This window comes from Phasianus colchicus, chromosome 27, assembly GCF_987193195.1.
Source record: "Phasianus colchicus chromosome 27, bPhaCol1.hap1.1, whole genome shotgun sequence".
Lineage (NCBI taxonomy): Eukaryota > Metazoa > Chordata > Aves > Galliformes > Phasianidae > Phasianus > Phasianus colchicus.
Genome location: NC_143462.1, coordinates 3,626,678 through 3,629,937, shown reverse-complemented (window position 1 = coordinate 3,629,937; position 3,260 = coordinate 3,626,678). Strand labels below are relative to the sequence as shown.

Below are 3,260 nucleotides of genomic sequence, written 5' to 3'. Positions count from 1 at the left end.
AAAACAATGCCAGCCTACTGTTTCTCAATTATTTATGTCTACTGTTTCTGAACTCCTAACTTTGTGATATAAGCAGGAGTTACACTTTAATTATGCCTTTGTTTCTGTATACCGAGTCACCCTTGTGCTAGCATTAATGCACATTTATTGATTGGAACAGCCACCAATACCCAGGGTTTACATCTGTAAATGAAACAGTTCTGTACTACTAGAGAGTAGGAGGTGCGTAAGTAAAACAAAGTAATAAATTAAGCAGTACAAAAACCAACAACTGTTTCTGGCATTAATGTGCAATGTAGGAGACTCCCAGAGCATATCAAACAAAGCTCTTCAGGGGAATTCTACCAAGTCTCGACTCCTTGAATATCAGAGAGATAATTTTGTGTAAGCCATCTGAAAGGTATTGTAATACAATTAGTTGTTCAGAGTTGTAGGAAGCTGCTTGCCAATTCTTCATGGATTTCATTCGTAATTTGCCTCAGGAGTGTGGAAGCTGCTTCAAAACCTGTTTAGAGAGAATTCTGCAGAGGTAAGACTATAAATATCCATGTAAGGTTAAGCAGCATTTGCATGGTTGAGCTATTAGAGCCACTGCTGTTTGGCTAAAATGCAAACAAAACTGAATTCACTTCTATTGTGGCTGTTTGAAGACCACTCTAAGTAGGGAATAGCCTTTAAGTGGGGAACTACCATGATCTGAATGGACATTTAGTTTGTCACTACTTTGTAGTTCAGCTATTAATAGATATCTCTAATTACATTCTTCATAAGGTGCACTGAGCAAAGTTGCTTATTAAAATTCGACATCTTTCCTTTTTAAATGGATGACTTATTAAAATTGTAATCATTCAATGGGAAACGAAGCATTGGGAATTCTATTTATTTATACAGAGAGCTACAGCCTTCTGAAGTCAGTGGAAATTTTTCTATTCATCTCAATGACTTTTGCATCGGAGCTGTGAAATGCAAGTAGAGGCAGCTTCAACCCCTCTTAATTGTTTTCATGTACAAGATGATATCTAATGGTTATGAGTACTTGCTTTTTCTGTTCAGCACGACAAATGCTGCACACCAGCTTTGGCAAAAAGATATGGGGAAATCCTGCAGTTATTAAAAAAGCTGTAGTTGCTATTTTTGCAGTTACAAAATGAATTTTTGGATAATACTGTAATTTAATGTATTTGTACTCATAACTCTTCCAGTGTTTGTAAAACATTGTCCTGAAGGGAAAATATGAAGCAGGTCGGTTACTGGAGATGATTTTGACTTTGACATTTTTTAGGATTTAAATTAAAATTTCGTAAAAGTTTTTTTCTTATTATTTTCTAAGAAAATTTAATGATTGCCTGGTTCCCACATCCTCCATTCAGTTTCCTTCCAGCGCTTTGCACCAGGCAAGGATGCACTGTGCTGGACAGAACTGAGTTGTGGTCTTAGCTGGTAATGACAAATTAACCTCCTTGCTTTGCTGATTGAAAAAAACGAGCTTAGGATTTAGACATATGAAATCCTGGTTCTGTTGTAGTCAGCTGGACTTCTGCCTCAGAACCAGGACTTTGTGAGGAAATATTGAAAGCACTGCCGTTAATTTACTTCGGATTCCCATTTCAGTTAGATTAGAAGCTCATTCCCCCCCCTTTTCTTCCTCTCACCCACAAACTGCTTTGAAAATCTTGGCCATTGTGTTTATTTCTGAGGCATAAGATTTTATCCTGATTCTGTCACATTTACACCTTACTATTTTTTTTAATCCATTTTTCATATGTAGTGATATTTTTAACTGAGATGCTGAGTTATGCAATAATATATGTAAAGTCTCCTTGGTGATATTTTGCAAAGGGGAAAAATAAAGCTGTCATGGAAGTGATCTTGAGAAATACATACTTTTAACTGCCTGCCTTACCTCATGTTACGTCCAAGTGCAGACCTTTTGTTAGATGGGAAGAAGGCTTTTCCCCAGCTTTATTCACAAACCCCGCATTCAATCTGTTGCTTCGTCCTGTAGTGTAGAGCATTACAAATATGACGATGAGGAATGGCCTTGCATCCACCAAAAGGATTGGCAGATCTGGTAGTATATAAGGATTTTTAGATAAATTTTACCTCTGGGAAATCTCCAGGTTTTCATTACATTTCTGTCCTCTCCTTTTGCTCATTTCTAGAGGGAAAGATAACACCTTTCTTTCATTAATGAGCCTTCTTTTATCTGAATTATTTAAATACAAGGCAATGTCCCTGCTCGTTCTCCTGCAATATAGGCAGACCTATACTGAGATACTGAGGACACTTCTAAATGAGATTTAATAATATAGTAGGACATTTAGCATATATTAATTAAATATCAGCAGATGGTAAGGAGAGCCCTCGCTGAGAGTGAATAAGTAGAGAGAGAAATATAACTGCCATGTAATTAAACCAAACCTGCTGAAACAATGAAGGTGCAATTACTTTTTTATTAACACATTACACTTGCATGCAATGCTGAGGAATTTAATTACTACCTAACTTCAATTACGTTCAACTCTGAAGATGGTTTAAGTAACGAAGTTCTGAATCTGAAGACCTGCAAAGTGTGAAGGTGTTGGGATTCACAGTAACTCACCATCAATTGTGCCGACAGTTGTGCTCTGAGCAGTGCAATGAGTGTCAGCACAGAGAAGAGGATTTGTAAAGCCCTGCTTTCCCTTCCTTCCTTTCTGCTTTCTCCCAAGCCACATTCATTGATATCCTCCACTGGAAAGCTCTTAGTCTGACACTGCCTGGTCACAATTCCATCTGAGCTTAAGTTGCTGTGAAATACTGGAGTGTGAGGTTGCTATTTCTGTAGCCTGTATCTGGTGGTATGTCTGCAAAGGAAACTACTGGAGGTAATTCCTATAAGGCACTGCTGTTAGAAAATTGAATGATGAAGGAGCTCTATTGCAGATATACTCAGGCAGTCTGAAGTCACTATCATGATTCAGCCTGAACACTGGTTTAAAACAAAATCTAAGTCATTTAGCTTAGAATAACCATAGAAGGAAACTTCTAAGGCAACAACAGATTCCATAGTTCTTAGGTCATATAAAGAATGAGCCCATCTCTTCCAAGCAAAGGTGCCCTCAAGATTCTGACTCTTTTGTGACCTCAAAGTCCTGTCTAGTGCATTCCACATGATAATTAAAACAGTATATAATATCTTATTAGGATTCAAATCCAACTTTTACAAAAAATGACCTAAAATCTGTAGTCATCCATAAAAGACACTGTTTTTTCACCCC

At 37.3% G+C, this 3,260-nt stretch overlaps 1 long non-coding RNA gene across 1 annotated transcript; it reads right to left on the bottom strand.

Annotated features, from left to right (window-relative positions):
- Positions 1 to 206: 206 nt before the first annotated feature.
- LOC149914816 (uncharacterized) lies at positions 207 to 2,159 on the bottom strand. Its single transcript, XR_016460195.1, has 3 exons — positions 2,104 to 2,159; positions 1,904 to 1,999; positions 207 to 505 (listed from the first exon to the last, which is right to left on the bottom strand). It is a non-coding gene; the product is annotated as an uncharacterized LOC149914816 (long non-coding RNA).
- Between the last annotated feature and the right edge of the window lie 1,101 nt (positions 2,160 to 3,260).